General features: G+C 40.1%; 1 long non-coding RNA gene and 1 pseudogene across 2 annotated transcripts in view; both read left to right on the top strand.

The window, feature by feature from the left end:
* Positions 1-21,468, top strand: part of LOC309653003 — an 85,671-nt gene that overhangs the window by 47,594 nt on the left and 16,609 nt on the right. The window lies entirely within an intron of this gene.
* LOC309652377 (cytochrome b-c1 complex subunit 7 pseudogene) lies at positions 3,587-7,561 on the top strand (annotated as a pseudogene). Its single transcript has one exon. The product of its transcript is annotated as a cytochrome b-c1 complex subunit 7 pseudogene (transcript).

Genomic DNA, 21,468 nt, shown 5'->3' with positions numbered 1-21,468 from the left:
ACCTAAGTTCATGTGCCCCACGCACAGTGAAGCCAAACAAGTGTGTGTGTATGTGTTTCTGTGTCTGTGTCTGTGTGTGTGGCACCGAGTATTGTTCAATTTATTTTGCTCAGCAAGTGGTTGGGTCAGTCTTTATTCTTTCTATTTACCATTGGGAAATCCTAACATATTGAGTTGTACTTATCTCTATTTTCTCTTTCCAGAAATATTTAAGGATATTGGAATTTCTGAATCTGCTATGCAGTTATCCTGTTGAGCTTTTTATTTTCTAATTATTATTTTTAATATCTAAGGCTATAATTGACAACACTTGTTTCTCTTCATAGGTACAAATCCCTTTTACTCTCTAAGGATACAAATTAAGCTTATTTTAAAACCCTGTTCCATTTGCTCCTCTTATCCTGTTTCCTTGTTTGGAAATTCTTTCGTTTGCTGGGTCTTGTCTCCCCTTCATGATTGGCTTTCGTTAAATGTGTAGAAATTTGGGCTTGTATACTCAACTTTGTAATCAAAATCTCTGGATAGACAAGAGATGCTACAGTGATTTCTATTTTCAATGCATTTGAAGTAAGACTAGTGGATGGACAGCTGAACTGCCAGGCACTGAACCTCAGCAGCTTATCCTCTATGATTGGTTTCCCTGTCCCTCTCAGGGATATGACTTTATTCTTCGATTCAAGATCCCACAAGAGACTGATAGGCATCCCCCTTTGCTAGTGTATGGCTCAGTTCATGCAGGAATATCCCTGACTCCTCTTGCTGCTGCCCTACACTAACCAACATGCAGGAGCCAGCCCCTTTCTGCTCCTGGGATCATGGACACCCAGGAGGGAAGCGTTCTTAGTGCTGTTCTCTCCTTTTGATATGGACCTCACTTCCAAACATTTGGGTCTGCCATATCCTTTTTCAGTACAGTTCTCTTGGTTTTCTACCTTTCAGAACTTTCTCAGAGTTTCTGGTTTGCCAACGTTCTTCTTTTTGTTTTTGTGATTGATGATGCAGTCATTAATTTATCATATCTTTGCTATCATTTCTAAAGATTTTATTAAGGAGGGAGAGGCTATGTGTTCAGTATAGAATTCTGAAACAGAATTCACCATTACTTTTTTCCCTCCAGGGTTCATATATTTTATATTATATAATATTTAATAGTGTGTAATATTAGCTGATATGAAAGTAAGACTCACTTAATAAAAAATGTTTCACAGAAAGAGTCTACGTATATGTCCCTTCAAAAGAGGCATGTTAATCATTTTTTCAAATGCCAATGTATCAGAAAAAGCCATTCCCCTTTCAGGTCACAAGCTAATTCTTCTGCTAACAAATTAATGTAATGAGTTAATGCTACCACTAGAGTAAGAACTACTTAATTGTCATAATTAATTGAAGCTAAACATAATCATTGCATAATCAGGCAAGGTACATTTTGAGATGCTGTTTCATTGATTTTTCAGGGTGGTTTCTCGTTCCCTGAACTTAATGATAAAATTGAGCAAATCACAGTGTGCCTCTCAGCAATTAGTTCCAATTAGTCAGATTTAAATTCTGTCATGAGTCATGTACCTTGTTTCTTTAGTTATATTTCTCCAGTACGATCTAGAACTTAAGGATATGTACCCATTAATTAAGAAAATCACATTAATTGCCAGAATACACTTGTCAATAATTTTAATTTTGTCATTTATTATAAAATATCTGGTGAATACAAATGAGTATGTGTATCCTATAAAATATTAATAAAATAAGCTCCCGTGTACCAATCACCAAGCTTAGAAATGTAACATATCCAAAATTTGAAGCCCTCTGTTTGTCCTTTCTTGACTCCTCTCTTATTCTTCCAGGGTAGTCATTATCCACATTTAGCATTTGTGTTATTATACTGATTCTCTTTAAGATTTCTGTGGCACATGTGGACATACACATGCATTCTTAAAATGCAAAGAGTTTAGTTAAACTGTTTTTTAAAATTCTTATAAATGGTATTCCTCTACCATTTGCTTTTTTATTCAGTGTTATGTTTCTATGGTTAACCCATGTTGATGAATTTAGTACTAGGTTGTTAATTTTCTCTACTGTGGAGTGTTCCATTTTATTATTATTCCAGAATGTTCTTAACCTTTCTCCTAAAACAGGCATTTATATTATTTTTAGTGTTGTTGCTGTTCTTGGTTTTTGTTTTGTTTGTGCTTTTTTCTGTTATAACAATGTGGCTAAAAACATTTTTGTTTATGTTTCCTATGTGCACATAGAAGAGATTCTCTAGGGTAATAGCAGGAAGTAGAATATCTGGGTTGGAGGTTACACTATTTTAAAAATTAATGAATAGTGCCAAATTTTTTCAAAGTACTTATTTATAATTCCACTAGGAATCTATAAGATTCCTCCTCACTCATATGCATACCACTTGGTATTGTCAGGCTTTAAAATGTTTTGCCTATCTGATTGTCTTAGTAAGCTTGGGCTGCCATAACAAAATACCATAGCCTGGGTGGCTTAAGCAACAAAAACTTATTTTCTCACAATTCTAGAGCCTGAAAGTCCAAGGTCAGGTTACCAGCATAGTTGGGTTCTAATGAGGGCTCTCTTCCTGGCTTGCAGATGGCCATCTTCTCACTCTGTCCTCACTTGGCAGAGAGGGGTGGAGGGGAGAGAGAGAGAGAGAGTCTCTCTGTGTCTTTTCTTATAAGAACACTAATCCTATGGGATTAGGGTCCCACCCTAATGATGTCATTTAATCTTTATTAATTCCTTACTCCAAATACAGTCACATTGGGTGACATCAACATATACATTTTGGGGGAGACACAGTTCAGTCCATAGCACTGGTGGACTGCAAAGACATCTCATTGTAGTTTTCCTTAAAATTTCCCCAACGTGTAATGAGATCAAGCATGTTTTTCTAAGTTTATTGGTCATTGAGGTTTCCTCTTTCTGTAAATGTCCTTTGATCATTTTTCCTTAGTTTGCTTATCTTTATATGGACTTATACAGATTTTTATATCTTTATATGGATCTTTGAATGAATTTTTATAATTTCTTAATGTATTTTGGATAATAATTCTTTGTTGATGATATAAGTTGCAAATATTTCCTCCTAGTTTGTGGCTTATATTTTCAATTTCTTTATAGCATATTTTGAGCACCAAAAGTTCTTAATTTTTTTAAATAAATTTATTTATTATTTTATTTTTTTATTTTTGGCTGCGTTGGGTCTTCGTCGCTGCACGTGGGCTTTCTCTAGTTGCGGCGAGTGGGGGCTAATCTTTGTTGTGGTGTGTGGGCTTCTCATTGCGGTGGCTTCTCTTGTTGCAGAGCACGGGCTCTAGGCATGCTGGCTTCAGTAGTTGTGGCACACGGGCTCAGTAATTGTGAGTTGCGGGCTCTAGAGCGCAGGCCTAGTAGTTGTGGTGCATGGGCTTAGTTGCTCCACGGCATGTGGGATCTTCCCGGATCAGGGCTCGAACCCGTGTCCCTGCATTGGCAGGTGGATTCTTATCCACTGCGCCACCAGGGAAGCCCAAAAGTTCTTTATTTTTATTTTTATTTTTTTTTAAGAATTTATTTATTTATGACTGTGTTGAGTCTTCGTTTCTGTGCGAGGGCTTTCTCTAGTTGTGGCAAGTGGGGACCACTCTTCATCGCGGTGTGCGGGCCTCTCACCATCACGGCCTCTCTTGTTGCGGAGCACAGGCTCCAGACACGCAGGCTCAGTAATTGTGGCTCACGGGCCCAGTTGCTCCGTGGCATGTGGGATCTTCCCAGACCAGGGCTCGAACCCGTGTCCCCTGCATTGGCAGGCAGATTCTCAACCACTGCGCCACCAGGGAAGCCCTCTTTATTTTTTTAATGTAATCACATTTATCAATTGTTTGTTTCATTAATAGCTTATACTTTTATATGTAGTTTTTAAAACTCCTTTCCACCCGAAGCTCATAAAGATAGTCTCCTATTTTTCTTCTAGAAATTTTAAAGTTTTGCTTTCCTCACTTAAGTTTTTAAACTACCTGGAACTAATTGTGTGGATGATCTGTAATTAGGATCCATTTTTTTTCTTTATAGATTAATTAATTAATTAGTCAGACCACTGTTTATTGAGAAGCCCATCCATTCTCCACTGATCTGAAATGCTCTCCTTGTATCTGTTTCTGGGCACTCCTGTATCATTGGTCTATTTTTTTCTATCCCTGTATGAATTCTGCACTGTCCTAATTACCATACCCTTTCACTTTATTATATAGTAATATCTCCCATAGTAAATAAGCTCACCCTATTTTTCTTCATGAATGTACATACAGAAAGGAGAAAGAGACTCCTTTCTCTCCCATATAAATTTTTGAATTAGAATCTGTTGTGATTTTCATTGAACTTCCATTGATTCTATAGACCACTTTGAAGAGAAGTGGTATATCTACGTTGTTTTGATTTTCTAACCATAAACAATTGTTTGGTGTCCTTTAGTGACTTTTAATAAGTTCCTAAATTTTTTCATATATAGATTCTGCCCAGCTTTTATTACATGCTTCTGATTCCAGGTCTGTAATCTACAACAGAGAGGACAGAAATTGAACTGTTCAGTAATACTATGGTTAAAAAACAAAAAACAAAAAACTGGACCTAGGTGGATGGTACTTGGGGCACCAGCATACAAGATCTCCCCAATAATCTCTCAGTTGCCCCATCCACTAGAAAAATAGTGAAGAGACTCTAGACAAAGAAACCTCCAATCCTGGTTTTGTAATTAAATCACTGTGCCTTTAGGTTAGTTATTTTACATGTTTGAGCCTCAGCTTACTCATCTGAAAAATTAGAAAGGAAAACAAACCCCAAAGTGTTCCAATCTAGCATTATATGAATTTTATTAGGAGAAGATTCATAGTAAGGAGAACAACTAACAGGGTCATGAAACTTTCAAACATTATCTTCTGACTTAGCTTTCTTGCAATAACAAACAACTCTCATTTACAGTAATTTATAGGAATAAACATTTTTTTCTTGCTCACAAGTCATTAGCTATGGGTTGGCCATGGCTGCTGTAGATCTGATCAGCTCTGCAGCTTTTGCAACTGTACCCTGGTACCCTCCCTGTGAAATGTTGTCCCAAAGCACTACTTCCTAACCTAACAGTTTCTCACATGAATTGTCAATAAAAATTAAAATTGTTTTAATTACAATGTATTTGTTCTGCTTATAAAAGCAGTATGTGCTTAGGAAAGAACATCTGGAATCCATAAAAAAAATAAGAATATAATGCAAGTGACCCATAAATCCAATAGCTGGATATGATTAATATTAATTTTTTGATATTTTTCCTTTTAGTTTTCACCTTTGTGTCAATGCATATATATGTAAGTTTTAATAAAATCAGAATTATGTTGTGCATGTCATTCTGTAATCTTATAACAAAACCTAATGTATAAGACTTACCCAGCAGGCAACGCTTCTGTCTCGGGTTAAAATGGTGAGTAGGCCTGCCATTGCAGCATCAAGCAAGTGGCTGGAGGGTATTCGAAAATGGTATTACAATGCTGCTGGGTTCAATAAACTGGGCTTAATGCGAGATGATACAGTATATGAGAATGACGATGTAAAAGAAGCCATAAGAAGGCTTCCTGAGAACCTTTATAATGACAGGGTGTTTCGCATTAAGAGAGCACTAGACCTGACCATGAGGCAGCAGATCTTGCCTAAAGAGCAGTGGACAAAATATGAGGAGGATAAATTCTACCTTTAACCATATCTGAAAGAGGTTATTCAGGAAAGAAAAGAGAGAGAAGAATGGGCAAAGAAATAATCATGTAGTCTAAATCTGGATGCGGCTATCCTAAAGTGTTTTTATGAAGCTGGTTAAACCTAAAATGTACAATGTAGAACTATCTGGGCTGTAAATGTATTACTTTAAATAAATCTCTATTATAATTATTAAAAAAAAGAAAAACCTAATGTATATTGTAATCATATATTTCTTTGTCTTTATGGACTTTAAATACAGGAATGTAAATGGCTGCATAAATCCCAGAATATGCATGCTTCATAACTTAGTTAACCCTTTCTCCATTGTTCAAGTGTTTCCTTTGTTCTGCAACTATAAGTAAGGCTGCAATTCATGTTTTTGTAAATAAATCAGAATATTGGTCATCTATTACATCTTTATGAAAGATTTCTAGAAGAGTAACATGAATTCTGGTGTTGGGGTGAGTTTATGTCAAACTCACCACATAAACCTGACATCTCAGTGTAATGGGGGATAAATATGCTTGCAGTTGAAGTCGTATGACCATGAGTTATCTGGTTGTTGAGAGTAAACCCAAGGGCAGGCCATGTTCAATTGACTAGGGGTGAGGGGTTTAGTTGGAGGAGGTAGGTAATGAAGTAATGTAGGAAAGAGGTCTTGCATTAGCGAGTCCCATTTTTATGCCAGGCACTGTTTTGTTTCTTTTTTTCTTTTTTTTTTTTTTTCGGCTGCGTTGGGTCTTCGTTGCTGCATGCGGGCTTTCTCTAGTTGCAGTGAGCGAGGGCTACTCTTTGTTGTGGTGCATGGGCTTCTCCTTATGATGGCTTCTCTTGTTGTGGAGCATGGGCTCTAGGCGCCCAGGCTCAGTAGTCGTGTCTCACGGGCTCTAGAGCACAGGCTCAGCAGTTGTGGCGCAAGGGCTTAGTTGCTCCGTGGCATGTAGGATCTTCCCAGACCAGAGATCGAACCCGTGTCCCCTGTATTGGCAGGCCAATTCTTAACCACTGCACCACCAGGGAATTCCTACTGTTTTGTTTCTGAGCTGTTTGTTCTGCCTTCCTGCTGGCACTATCCTGCTAGCAAGTCCTCCTCTTGCCTTGGCCTTTGCATTAGTATTTATACTATCTGACCAGCCAGTCACATGTCCTCAATGGGCACACACTTACAACTTATCTTCCATACACACACAGCAAATTTTAATCACTCTTATACATCTAAACATCTGAAATAGTTCTTATGACAACCAGTATGACCATATCAGCTTATCTGTGCAGGACTAGTTTTTACTGTAAGTATTTGTTCTTTTTAGAGTCAAGAGGATATTTAATTCATATGCTATTTGCCTTTTAGAAAGCTTCACAAGGATATGGTGGCTTATACGGCACCATATGTAGCACTAGATCTTCAGGAAACAGTTGAGCAGTGACCGTAAGTTGGGGCAATGCAGATGGGAAAGCCTTCTCTCGAGGTCAGATCCACATAATGACATGATTACTACTAGAAAGGGAAGAATCCTGATTGGCTTCAGCTGACCAGGTAGAATACATTTATTACAAATATTTATTTATTTATTGTTAATTTATTTTATTGAAGTATAGCTGATTTACAATGTTGTGTTAGTATCTGCTTTACAGCAAAGTGATTCAGTTATACATTTACATACATTCTTTTTCATATTCTTTTCCATTATGGTTTATCACATGATATTGAGTATATTGAATATAGTTCCCTGTGCTATACAGTAGGAACTCATTGTTTATCCATTCTCTGTATACTAGTTTGCATCGGCTAATCCCAAACTCCCAGTCCGTCCCTCCCCCACCCTCCCTCCCCATTGGCAGCCACAAGTCTTTTCTCTGGGTCTGTGAGTCTGTTTCTGTTTCATAGATAAGTTCATTTGTATCATGTTTTAAATTCCGCACGTAAGCAATATCATATGACATTTGTCTTTCTATGTCTGACTTAGTATGATAATCTCCAGGTCAATCCATGTTGCTGCAAATGGCATTATTTCATTCTTTTTATGGCTGAGTAGTATTCCATTGTATATATATGCCACATCTTCTTTATCCATTCATTTGTCGATGGACATTTAGGTTGTTTCCATGTCTTGGTTATTGTGAATAGTACGGCTATGAACATAGGGGTGCACATTATCTTTTTGAATCATAGTTTTGTCTGGATATATGCCCAGGAGTGGGATTGCTGGATCATATGGCAACTCTATTTTTAGTTTTTTGAGGAAGCTCCATACTGTTTTCCACAGTGGCTGCACGAATTACATTCCCACCCACAGCGTAGGAGAGTTCCCTTTTCTCCACACCCTCTCCAGCACAAATATTTATTTTTATTAAGCACTTATATAGTGCTTACTATACTCCATGCCTAAGAACTTTATAAATATCATCTGATTTGATCCTTACAACTCTATGAGGTAGGTACTATTTTTATTATCTCCATTTTATAGTTTAGGAAACTGAGGAACAAAGAGTGTAAGCAACTTTCATAAGGACAGTCAGAAATTCAACCAGAAGAGTTGGCTCCAAAGTCCAAGCTTTGTATGAGGCAGTATGTTAGGACTAGGGCCAACAAAATTATTTTAACAAAATCACTAACCTTGACCTCAAGGTTAGCATGGATCTGAACTTACAAGTTGAACCAAATGATGAAAATATTGTGACCAGGTCAAAAATAAAGGGACATATATAAAGCTCTTTAGGACTAAAAATGAAGAAACTATTAAGGAATACTACAAGGAATTAATGACACTATAAATTCTGCATGGGGTATGTGGGGAGGGTACAGAGAGGAGATGACATTTGAACTGGGTCTAAGAATGAGTAAGACATGAAGGAGTTACATGTCAGCACTCAAAGAGTGAGTTCCAGCACTCAAATTATTTCTCAAACTAGAAGGGAAAGAAGTCTGCCAAACTATGTATATTAAGGGCTGGGGAATGTGTCTCTGGGCACATAGCGTGATTATATTTCCCAGAATCCCTTGCAGTCACAAGTAGCCACATGACTAAGTTCTGACCAATTGAATGTGGACAGAGATGCATTCTGTTTCTAGGCCCTGCCCCTAAAAATCTCCTTTGTGATCCTCTGCATTATCTCTTCTATCAGTGATGTGCAGAAGATCCAGCAGAGTTTAGGACCTTGAGGACATGAGGGATAACAAAGCCACAAGATGGAGAGAAACTGGATCTCTGAGTTCCCCCCATGGAAGGGTGCCCGCTGGTCATACACACCTGATTGTGCTTTGTATGAACGAGAACTAAACATTTTATTGGGTTAGGCTGCTAAGATTAGGGGGTTTGTTACAGCAGCTAGGATTTTTTTACCCTAACTAATAAAGAAATCATTAATTTACAACTTAAGTTTTTAATCTCCCTACTTCCCTGTGGATCAAGGACCTAATGAGTTATAGGAAGAAAATATAAAGCTAGTTTATGAAGGAAAATATGGAAGGACATGCATGCTAATTCACATGGGTTGTATGTACAGGGTGAAATTCGAGGTAATTGGCACGTGTGTGGGGAAGAGAGAGAGAGGTGAACAGTGAAAGAAAAGGAAAAAAAGATCTAAAATGGGGTTGACAAACTACCACCTGTGGGCCAAATCCAGTCCACCATCTGTTTTTGTAAATAAAGTTTTATTGAAACACAGCCCTGCTCATTCATTTATGTATTGTCTGTGGCTGCTCTCGCCTACAAGGGCACAGTTAAGTAGTTGCAACAGAGACCACAGGGTCCATAAGCCGGAAACATTTACTCTCTGGCCCTCTATAGAAATAGTGTGCTGACCCCTGGTCTACAAAGAGCATGTACATATTCACCTTCATGCATCTATGTAAAATTATATACATATGACATATGCATAAATACTTTTAAACAAATATTAATAAGAGAAAAATAAAGCTGTATTTTCTTTGCACTTGTAAGTAACAGTGTGTTTAAACTTTAGCCCATATCATGGAAGTTGCATCCATGTCAACAGTTTGCATGATTCTCCAAGGCACAGTTAAATGATCTTTCCAGGCGTTCATCCTACCCTGCACCTCTCATAATGTCTCCATGCTGTCTTCGCATGACATTTGACCTGCTGTTATCACCCCTGTCACTTTCCTACATCGTGCTCCTACATCACTTGTGCTCTGCTAACTAGCTCCACACATGAGTTAGGCCATCAGATTTTTCTATTTAAGAAGCTCCTCTCAGTAAATACTTTCCAGGGACACTAAACAGGATAATTTTCCTCAGTAATGTTTCTCCTGACATTCTTTCTCTGAGTAGCTTCAAGAGCGACTATGTCCTGATGGGAACAAAAAAACCTAAGGAAAGGCTGCCCATTCTCTGACTCCAGAACTTTCAAAATTAGGATAATATACTTCTCCACCCAAGAATCTCTTATTACAAATGTACAGAGGGTTTAAAAAAAGTGTGTAAAAGGCTGGATTGGCATTTTTATCCATCTCTCTGTGAGTCCAAAGGGAGAATCCTGGGTAAAATCTGTAAGTATGAACACTGATTTGAAAAATTGTCTGAAAAGCAAACTTCTTATGAGGAGTCCCTGAGAGTGGGAGAGGAAAATGGGGAAGGAGGGAGAAGACAGAGGCAGATACTCCTGGTCTTTGACCAAAGCAGGCCGCCCCCTGCCATCTCCTATTCCTCCACCAGTCCTTTTTAATAGTGTGTACGCCTGCTCTTTGTATGGAATGAAGATAAATCTAAGATGACCACGTGATCCAGCAGTCCCATTCCTGGGCATATATCCAGAGAAAACCATAATTCGAAAAAATACATGCACTCCTATGTTCATAGCAGCACTATTTATAATAGGCAAGACATGGAAGCAACCTAAGTGTCCATCAATAGATGAATGGATAAAAAAGATGTGGTACATATATACAACGGAATATTACTGAGCCATAAAAAGAATGAAATAATGCCATTTGCAGCAACATGGATGGACCTAGAGATTATCATACTAAGTGAAGTAAGTCAGAGAAAGACAAGTATCATATGATATCGCTTATATGTGGAATCTAAAAAAAAAAAATGATTCAAGTGAACTTATTTACAAAGCAGAAATAGATTCACAGACATAGAAAACAAACTTATGGTTACCAAAGGGGAAGGGGGAGAGGGATAAATTAGGAATTTGGGATTAACAGATATACACGACTACATATAAAATACATAACCAACAAGGACCTACTGTATAACACAGAGATCTATACTCAATATCTTGTAATAACCCATAATGGAAGAGAATGTAGAAAAAAAATACATATATTTATATATTGTATGTATAACTGAATCACTTTGCTGTACATCTGAAACTAACACAGCATTATAAATCCACTCTATTTCAATAGAAACTTTTTTTAAAAATTAAAATAAAATGATCTCTCTCTCTCTCACACACACACGCATACACACACACATCCACATCCACACATGAACTATTCTAACACTCTCTGCAGCACTGCCTGTCATCCCTCAGTCCCTAAAATCACCATCGCCCACAAGCTAAATTCAGTCAGCTGCTGGAGGACAAATGTAAGAGTTTCATTTTTTAACTGGAGAGGTGTCCAACCTTTATAAAAAGGAAAACTCTTCTTACAGACCTCCAGTTTCAACTTACATTGTTTTTATCATAATGTTATATAGTATGTACAAACATAATATATGAATAGGTCTCCAGTGTTGAGTGCCTTCTAAGAGCCAGGAATTCTTGTAAGGACTTCAGTGACTAAGCTTGTTTTGTCTGCACAGAAATCCTACGATGTCAAAACTGTTATTATCCCTATTTTCTAAAGCCAATTTTCAAACATAGGCACGATCATTGCAGATCCATGACCTTAACCAGTATTCTCCTCCTAAATGTTTATTTCTTTGAAACAAAGATAACAAGAAAACATAGCTTAAAATTGCATGTGAACAAAGCAGTAAAACCAAGAAAAGTAAAGCAACACACACACACCATACATGCACTCCCATACATATGCATGTATGTGTTTGTGTGTGTGTGTAGAGAGAGAGAGAAAAAGAGAGGGGGAGAGAGACAGAAACAGAGAGAGACGGGAGGGAGAGAATGCTATGGCAGCTTGTCATTTCTGTATACCAAATTCTGTATTAGTCACTTTTGCTTGCAGTGACAAACAGTCCCCCGGAACTTAATGGCTTACAGTCATAAACATTTATTTCTCACACACATTGCGTGTCGGCAGTGACACCTTAGCTGTGGGTCAGTTGCATGGACTCTGGCTTTGCTCAGCTCTGATTGGCTCTGCTTTGCTTCACTTGTCTTCCTCATTCTAATGTGCAGGGCTCAAGGAGCTCTTGAGGCGGTCTGCCCATTTCTGGCCAAGAGGATGTGCAAAAGGCTAAGCCAAACCACACAACCATACTCAAAGCTTTTGTTTGAACTTGATCTATATCACATGACCTCCTATTTCATTGGCCAAACATAAGTTATGTAGCCAAGTCTAGAATCAATGGGGCAGAAAAGTCCTCTGAGAAGGAGGCAAGAGAATGAATAGTTGTGAACAGTAATACAATACACCGCCTCTTCTTTATGTGTTTAAAGATTGCAAGGCCAAATTCTGTTATCAGCTACCCCACAGCTAACTATCTTATGGTGTCATCACAATCCATGCTTATTGACTAAGAGAGCTAATTCATCCAGGAGAAGTTTCTCTGGAATAAGTATGTGTGCACTGCTTTTATCCTTCCATTTAATTGCAAAGATTTGTGCATTATCAGCATGCTAATTTGAAAGAACATTAAAGAACTGAAAATTTTTTCAAAAATCTTGTTGCTTTCTTGCTTCTGTATTAGCACAACTTATTCTGCACAGGCTCCAGCTAGAGGGGCTCTTCAAACCAAAGAGATTTTAGGATGCATTCAGAGAATCATATACTTTTACCTCCTTTTTTGTTACCTTAATTACTTTCCTACTTGCATTCCAAATGCTACTTTATTGAATTTCAATTCAAATTCAGATTATGGTCTCCTGGATAAGAAGGCGTTGCTAGCCTATGCTTATTGTTATAAATGGCCCTTGGAGAAATCTGAAGCTTCTGTTGCGTTACCTTAAAAATTTGAATGTTCCTTTTGATCCAGAGAGAGTACAAGTTGGACTAAAATACCTATTGCGGTAGGAAGCTGACATTCTAAAGAAGAATATGATTTTTGTAAAACTCATTTATTTGAGCATTACATCACCAGCACTGGCTCAATTTGATGTTAATGTTTAATTCAGAACGTCCATTTTGCTAGGCAAATGAGAAATCCTGCTGTTAGCTTTTTGAGTAATTCAGCTTTCTACAATGTATTTTCCTTTCATTGGAGCCTTTAAGGTACTTGACTTCAATCTATCCCACCCGCACCCCATTTCTTTTTATTACATGCATCATTGGTTCCAAGGGGACATGGGACAGCCTTCTGAAAACGTTTCTTTCTTTTATTGTGTCCCTGGCTATTCTTTGTCAACTTCAGAGCTTCAGTCTCAGTACATATGAACCCTCAGGAACTCCACAGGACTAAATCAGAAAAGCCAGGTTAACAGTGAAGTATGGCTTAGATGGTGCAAATGGAACTCTGAGATTTTATTGTAGGTGGACATGTCTGGCCAGACAGTGGGACAAGAAGTAATGGGGTTCACGACACACTACCTCAAATTATGGCACCTTAACATATGGAATATTTTAAACTGAAGGAATTTGAGAAATGGCAGGTGCTGGAAGGACTCTCTGACTTTCCCATGAAACATCGTAAGATCTTCATGTGAGACGTACCCTCCCGATACTTGGAGGAAAGGAGCGTCCTGATGTCCACAGATGGAGGGACACCGAGAGGAATCTGAACCAACAGGCCTTGCTAAGTTTCCCAGAGTTGACTACCCTTAGCTCATACCCTTTTGTCCTATCATATTTTTCCACGACTTTCCACCCATCACCAAGCCTAATATAGAAACACTCAAGTGTAACTGTTTCTTCAGGTCTTCATTTCCTTTTCTAAGTTTCCCAAGTCATGTAAAACTTACATTAAATTAATTTGTATGCTTGTCTCTTGTTTAATCTTTATTTTGTTACGGAGACGTAGCTGAGAACCTAAGAGAGGTAGAGGAAAGATATTTTTCCTCCCCTACAAGGGAGATGTGTTATCTGGTCATGTTCAATCTTTAATAAACAGGAAATGTGTCAAATTTCAATATCTTTTTTGATTTATAAGTTTATAGGGGGAAAGAGCGCCGGTACCCTAAAGCAGGCAAAATGGTTCCCTCCTGTAATATACTGCACAACTGCTACTCAAATTTCATCTGCAAAACAGCGGCAGCAGCACCTCAGCGATTGTTAGAAATGCAGAAATCTCAGGACTGATTCTTGGCCTACCGAATCAGAATCTGAATTTTTACATGTCCCCAGGGATGTGGAGAACATTAAAGTTTGAGAAGAGCATACCGGAGGATTCGACACATCATTTCATCAGATACAGACTATGAATAGACCAAGGCTGGAGTGTGAAGATAGAGATACATATTCTTTTGGTACAGATCGTTTCTGGTACCCAGACTCCTTTTCCACCACTGTCTCTCCCTGTGGTTCTATCCCAATCCCACCCCACCTACTTTACTGTCCAGCTTCCAAAGCCTTCCAGGTGCTTCATCCATCCAAGGCGTCCCAAAAGCCCTCACCAAGACCAGGTCTCCATCTAAGCTGTACAGTGGAATCGCCATTAAAGCTTGAAAACATTGATACCAGACTCTCACCCTCAGAGTCTCTGATTTAATTAATCTGCTGGACATTCTTACGTGCAGCTCAAGTTGAGAACTTGTCCACTAGTCCTGCCCTTTAACTCTCTTAGGAGGCATAAAATTGATTTTCTATGATCCACACTAAAAGGTTTATAGATGTTAATGACTTACTTGATAAATCCAAAGAGTGTTTCCATCTTGACTGGGGAACTACCTCACCCAAGAGGCTAATCTCTAGTGGTTTTGAATTTCCTACTCTTCAGAGGGCTACTCGAATCAAACAAGGAGAGTTGCTGCCATCTTCTACGGAGGCTGAGGGATTGCTGAGGATATTGAGAGGGTGGCTTGATATCTTCCCAATGGGGTAGAGAATCACCATTGCTTTTATCATAAGGAAGCAGTCGGCTCTCTTGGGCCCATGAATGAGGAGTTCCTGACTCCTTGGCACATTCTGGCCGCCTGGGTGGCAAATACCTATGCTGCTCCCCTCTTCCTAGAATGGTTAAGAAGATAGAAGAAATCCAAAACGTCAGGAATGATCAGACTTTGGTGATGCTTATCATCTGTCAGCATGGCTCACGACTTGGAAAAGAATGTGTGGAAGGGCCTCCTCTTCTCAGGAGAAATCCAATGCTATTCTGCTGCCAAAGAAGAACCAATGAATCACCTAAAGCATCTTCTGCTTTGTCTCTACTCTTCAGTGGGTATTTGGTTTTTGCCTAACCAGCAGCTATTCCATACTTTTCCCTTCTTAACAGGACCCAGTCATATCCTACTATGGAGCAGCTGGGATTTCTGAATGGAATTATTCTCTGTGCCAGCTCTAATGGTGAGGCCTAATTGGCCTAAACCAAACATTTGTCCCAGTAATTGGTTCAGGGATGAGTTGTAACCTAGCTCTAAGCCAATCTGTAAAGACCTTCCTGGCCAGTTAGCTAGTGTTATGATCTGAATGTTTGTGTGCCCCCCAAATTCATATATTGAAGTCCTGACCCCCAATGTGATGGTATTTGGAGGTGGGCCTTTGTGAGGTAATTAGGTTTAAAGTAGGTCATGAGGGTGATGCCCTCATGCCATCATGAGGTGGCCTTATAAGTAGAGGAGGAGGTATAAGAGCCCTCTGTCTCCACATGCATACACCAGAGAAAGGCCATGTGAGCACATAGCGAGAAGGCAGCCATCTGCAGCCCAGGAAATGGGCTCTCACCAAACACTGAATCTGCTGGCACCCTGATCTTGGGCTTCCCAGCCTCCAGAACTGTGAGGAATAAATCTCTGTTGCTTAAGCCACCCAGTCTGTAGTATTTTGTTATAGCAGCCTGAGCTAAGACAGCTGGTGATTGGTTACTATGTGGATGAGGGTGGCACGCACCTAAGTTGATCCAATCAAAGCAAAGGCAGGACACTGTCCAGTCGTTGAAGGAAAGAAAGCTTTCTCTCTAGGACTGAACCTGAAAGGAAAGCGTATAGCCCCAGATGCTTCTGGAATGCTCTCGTAGAACCACCAGCGATGACACCACGGGTGGCAGCATGGAGAGACAGAAAGAATCCTGCCATTGAACTTTCCATGTGTGTGACACTGCAAATGGTCTTATGTGAACTGGTGTGAATCAGGATTTCTGTTACTTTGAAACTGAAAATATCTTAGCTGATACATGTCTTGATCTGGACTAAATGTCCCCAGCTCTTACAATGGCGTGATAGTCTCTTTGTGCCCCTATGATGAGGAGAATGCTGCTTTACCAAGAACAGGCTCAGAACACTGGTTCTCAAACTTCTCTGCACACTGGAATCACCCAGGAGTTTCAGAAGATACTGATGCCTGTGTCTCATCCCCCAGAGATTGTGATTTAATTATTTTGAGTATGATTGTGGTTTTATGTGTCTGCCTGTCTTACTTGCTGAATTTTGGTGGTGAGAGGGCAGGTGGCAACTGAAAAGAAGTGGGAAATTTTGATATAACAAATAAATAATCACAGATCAAATTTTAAATTTTAACATTACCATGCCCAGGATGCGTCTTCCCCTAGCCATGACCCCTAGGACTCTGGGATAAGAGAAAAAAAGAAATAATCCCAGTTTATAGAATCTTGAGGGGATTTCATTAACCTTGTGATACCCAGAAAACCAAGTCAGTGAATGATGCCATTTTCTGAGTTAATTTCTGAGAAACAAATGTTCACAAAGGTTTTATAGGTCCCAGTATGACAATATCTTCTCTAGTCTCTGCTCTGTTCTCCATCTCTTCTCCAGTCACCAAGACAACCCACATAGGTATTAGCCAAGAAACCTGGAAGGGACACTTTTAGTGTTTTACCTCATCTCCTTTCTTAGGTGGTTCAGAGAATGATTCATATTTGAGAATTTCCTGGGATAGATGAATTAGAGATTCTCAAGCTCCAAAACTATGACAGGTCAGATTGTGGGAAGGGACATATCCCTATTAGAGAGCCATTGAAGACGTAGTAGTGGTATGCAAAAACAAATATTAGTTGCAATAAAAGGAAGAAAAAGACAATTTCTATGCAAATATAGGACCACTTAACTTTAGGGAAGGAATGTCAGAGGCCTTATTCAGATCTCAAGAAAAGGAGAAAGAGTCAAATGTTTTCTGCCTAAATTCACTGTGACTGTGCTTTCACACCAGGCTTTCATATGACTAATACAAAATGCCTTTAGCATTAGGCCTCAGCAACCTTAACTTGCTAATGTTCTTTAACATTTGGTTATAAGGATGTGTGCCTTGGCTTGCACCTAGTATTTTCTCTCCTCAGCAGCTACATGATACATCAATCGGCTTCTACCACTTAAACAATTCCAGAGCTCATTGGCATACAACAATCAACATTTGTTCACACTCTAATAGGTCTGAGAATTGGCTGGAATGGCTCTGGTTCAGATTCTGTGTCTGAAGTTCAGTTCCAGTGGCTCGGTTCCACATTCCTTTTATTCTTATGCTATGAGGGATGTGTCCTTCTAGTGACGATGACAGAAATACAAGAAGGAAAAGCAAAAACATGTAATTTCTATTACTGCCAAGGCTTGGAACAAGTGCACTTTCTCTCATGTTCCATAGACTGAAGCAAATCACATGGCCCAAGCCCAACATCAGTGAAGCAGAAAAACATACTGCACCCAGTGGTATGAAATTCAAAGTCACGTGACAAGAGTATGGATTCAAGGAGAAGTGAAGAATGGGAACAATAATGTGGTCTATCGCACATGATCGAGTCCAGACTCTAAAGCAGAGGTTGGCAAACTTTTTCTGTTAAAACGCAGATAGTGAATATTTTAGGTTTTGTGGGCCATATGGTCTCTGTCACAACTGTTCATCTCTGCCATTTGCCATCGTAGTGCAAAAGCAGCCATAGACGATATATAAATGAATGAGCATGGATGTATTCCAATGAAACTTAAGTTATTGACACTGAACTTTGAATTTCATATCATTTTCATATGTTACAAAATATTCTTCTTCTTTTCACTTTTTCCAACCATTTAAAAATACAAAAACCGTTATGAGTTCACAGGTTATACAAAAACAAGTAGCAGGTCGGAACTGACCCACAAGCCATAGTTTGCCCACCCCTGCCCCTCAGTTGTCTGCTGCCTCTCAAGTCTCACCTGCCATCTAACATTCCAACCATATGAAAACAGAATTTCCCAAATAACCCATTCGATTTAGTGGTCTTACCCTTGCGTTTGTTCTTGCCTGCCCACAGAATGCCCTTCCCCTCTCCCTTGTCTGTTTAGCAAACGTATCGTCCTTCTTCTACGCCATTGAGTGTTTTCACATCTGCAGTGCCTTCCCAGATTCCCTGGGACTAAGGTGATTCATATCCTATACCCTCATTGCATTATGCACATGTGTTGGTCTGGGTAGATTCGCTGTCGTAGCATACAGCACTAAAATTTAAATGGCTTAGCACAATAAATGTTTATTTCTCACGCATATAATGGGGCCGTGGAATCAGTTGAGCACTTGAACTCTACTCCATTCAATCATTTAATAACTCAGTCTCCTGTCTTGTGGCTCGGTCTTCCAGAAGATTCTTCAGATCTTCTCTGTTCTGCAGTCAAATGAAGAAGAGAGTAAGGACTGTGGGAGAGAAGGTTGTATGGGCCAGGCTTGGAGTGTATCCCTTCCGCTCGTGTTCCATTGGTGAGGACCCCATCCTTTGGCCACATGTAACAGTAGAGGAAGCTAGAAACGAAGTTGAATGAATGAATGAATGAGTTGTGAGTATAGGAAAATTTCATTCGTTTAGAAAAGTGAACACATTGCTCTTAGTAGATGACTAAAACATTAACATCAACTGAACTTGTTAAAAAGCAAGCAGGGCTGTTATGACCAGCTCAGGTAAATTTCACGTTCCCTTTTCCCCTTTCTTTGTGTTTCCAGAGGTGTTGTAGGTCTTTTGCAAAATGTGTCCTCCTCTATGTCAATTTCCTTTCACCAGTTAAAAACAGAATTACTTCACTGAGGCCTGCCTTACCTTTGCCCTTCCTCTGACAGTGTGTCTGCTCAGGTTAGGGACTGCCAAGGACTTAGCAGAGCAGCTTTGCTAGACAGCTTCCTCCCCACCCCGTCCCCGAATGCCACCCCCCAGCCCCCAACTTTGCTGCCTTGAGTGTGTCCTTGCCTCTCCAGCCCATCTGCACTTGATCTTGGCTGAAATGGAATCAATGACATTCGCTGTTTGCCTGTTTGTCTCACACAGCTCCAGGATGTGTCCCTTTGTCCCTTTGTCGGTACGCTGGTTCATACAACAGCTGCTGCTCTCAGCCATCCCTACTGAGAGAAAACAACGATGCTTCCTGTTGATAGAGCTCCTTTGCTCTGAATCAAAGAAAAGATGTTAAGGCCACGGAGTCCTATTTAATGCTGTGTCTGGGGGCTATTGGTTTTTTGATCATACATACACTTGCTAGGATTAAATCCAGCATGAGTCTTAAGGGTATATTCTGGGAGGGGCTACAAAGCACAAAGGGCAGAAAAGACAAATAACGTGATGAGTTCGCTTCTTTTTTTAAAAATTTTTTTAGTATTAGAGTATAGTTGATTAACAATGTTGTGTTAATTTCAGGTGTACAGCAAAGTGATTCAGTTATACATACGTATATATATATATATTTTTTTTTTTTTCATATTCTTTTCCCATATAGGTTATTACAGAGCACTGAGTAGAGTTCCCTGTGCTCTGCAGTAGGTCCTCGTTGATCATCTATTTTATATGATGGGTTCTCTTCTGCTCCTGCGAGGAGCCCATTCCCCACTTCCTAGGTCATCTGACCCACAGAACACAGAACGACCAGGAGCTGAGACTTATGTGCCTTTCTTTACTTGTGACATGACATGGAAAATTCCAGAAAGCAGTGCTATCTCCCTTCCTAGCTTTTGCTCTTCTGTTGGATAGAGCCCCTCTTCACCTCTCTGCACCCAAACAGTCGGTTTTGTTCTGGATTCCTCTCTGCAGCTCTGTACCACTTCGAGTTCGGAGATGGTGCTACCAGCGGTGCCCATCTGAATGTCTGGCTGCGGCTCAAGGGACTGATCCATAATAACCGTCTGCACGTTCTGGCCTGGAATGCTGATGTGTGGTTACAGAATGAAGCTGACGATTTTTGAGGGCCATGTGCCAGGCACTGTGCCAAGTGTTCTGCCTGTATTATATCATTCAGTCTCCACCGGTACCCAAGAGTTGGCACCATTTCCTCCCATTTTGTGAATGAGGCAACTGAGGCTTGGACTGAATACCCGGGTCAAGGCCACATAGCTGGAAGGGGGCAGAGCCGGGGTTTGAAACCAATTCTGTGCTGGTACCTGTCAAACTAGTACAGCTACAACAAATCTAAGAGAATTTCTAGAATCTTAATACTAGAGTGTGGTCTATAGGCCAGGAGCATCAGCGTCACCTCGGAGCTGCTATTAGAAATGCAGATCTCAGAAAATCCACACGTGCATTTTAGCAAGACCGGTGTGATTCGTAGGCATGTGAAAGTTCAAGACTCTCTCATCTAGAATGCCTTCTGTTACAGAAGAGTAAATGTCAAACGATGAGCCTCGGCTCCATCAGCTGGTGCAGACGCAGGACTGGAATCCAGGTCGCCACAGAGATGGGGCAGAGGATGCATTGCATGCAGAGAGGGAGGGGTGAGGCAAGAGAGTCGGTGGTGTCTTAAACTGGGTTCACGGGAACAGCCTCTAAAGGAGGTCGGGAGAAGCAGGACTGAGCAGAGGGAGAATTTGGACTTCAACATTTTTGCAAAAGAGGACTCAGCAGATAACATGGGGAGCTGGGATCGCCCTTCAGGGTTGTCCCACATTGAGGCAAGGGGGACAGACCTTTGTACATCCCACCATTGACCAGTCATTGGATGATAATCCCAACTGAGCGTGATTCCCGGGGAGAGACAGCTGTGAGCCCTGCATCATCAAGTGGGAGATGAATGCCTAGATCCTGAAGGGAGGGGGTCCGGGCCCGCCCTGTGATGTTCACTACAGAGGAGGGAGAGGCTGCGGAAAGGTTTTAAGCTTTCTGCCAAGAACAACAGGAAGTCATTCAGAATGACATCATAAAATTTGCATTTGCTAACAATCCCTTTGGCTCCTGTGTGGCAGTGGATCAGAAAGGACAAGAATCAAAGAAAAGCAATCCGTTAGTGAACAGTGGTCACTCAGACAAAAGGAGTAACCACCTTTAGAAGTGGGCAAATTCAAGAGAAGCTTCGTGCTTAGAAAGTACAAGATACTGTGATTAATTTGCTGTTGAAATGTGGAGAAGGAAGGGTCCAGATGGACCACGGGCTTCTGAAAGGGTTCACTGGGAGAATGAAGGTGGGTTTCCGGGAATGGGATCACTGAAGGAGAAGATCTGCAAAAAAAGATTGAAGTCTTCTTTAACAATTTAACGACACTCAGTCGCCACAAAACTTTAAGCTCTTCTGACTCATCTCACTTACAGTCCTCATGCC

This window comes from Balaenoptera physalus (assembly GCF_965194825.1).
Source record: "Balaenoptera physalus genome assembly, chromosome: X".
Classification (NCBI taxonomy): Eukaryota; Metazoa; Chordata; class Mammalia; order Artiodactyla; family Balaenopteridae; genus Balaenoptera; species Balaenoptera physalus.
The sequence above is the reverse complement of the archived record's forward strand: the minus strand, read 5'-3'. Positions and strand labels throughout refer to the sequence as shown.